Source organism: Egretta garzetta, unplaced genomic scaffold (assembly GCF_000687185.1).
Source record: "Egretta garzetta isolate BGI_Z169 unplaced genomic scaffold, ASM68718v1 scaffold211, whole genome shotgun sequence".
NCBI classification, from domain to species: Eukaryota; Metazoa; Chordata; class Aves; order Pelecaniformes; family Ardeidae; genus Egretta; species Egretta garzetta.
Window position 1 is genome coordinate 107,122 of NW_009258673.1, and position 837 is coordinate 107,958.

Consider the following 837-nt stretch of genomic DNA (forward strand, 5'->3'; position numbering starts at 1 on the left):
GCACGGTGGCGGGCCAGCGGGGCAGGACAGCACCGGAGCAGACGCGGCTCACAGCCGGGTGGACCCCGAGGCGGGCGCTGGATTCGAGTTCCACATCCCTGTCCCCGCGGGCCGACCCCGCTAATCAGCTGTGAAAGAGAGAGAGAGAAAGCTGGAGAGAAATCTTCCTCTCTGCTAACCTCATCACAATAAAGATTCCTATAAAGAGCTTTTATCCTTGAAGAAAATGAGGCACATAAGCAGGAATAGTAAACAAAAGGCTGTCATTTTGACCCAGGAGTGCTTCACGTTGTTGGCAACTGCCAAGAGGAAACATAAAGAGAGGCTGCATCCAAGTCCCAATTATGCAGAACTATGTGGCTGATATGTCAATGAGTCCCCCCGGGAGGAGACCACCAGCACTTCCCTGCGCTGCCTGCGCACCATCTGCACACGCCGCCGCGCGCTGGGCCCGCCCGCGCCCCCGAGCGAAGGCGTGCATGGCATCGGAAGAATGCAGGGGACAAGGTAATGTCATCGGGAACGGCCCCGCAGCTCCATCCCCACCTCGCGCGGTGCCGAGCTGCGAGCCGCTGCATGCTGGCCCGGCAGGGCCCTTCACCCTGCCACAGATTTATTTTCTCTGACATTGGCATCGCGTCGGAACATCTGGCATGCGGCTGATAATTGCTGGGGATCAGGGCGGAAGCCGCTCTGGGCCTGGAGCTTCTTCCAGAGCTCTGTTTTCATTAGTTTTTCTCCTCTCTTCAGCTGCAGAGCGAGGAAAAAACAAGCAGGGCTGCGCAGCTCACCGCTCCCGTTCCCCTCCCTGCGGCCACAGCACCGGGGGCTCCCTGC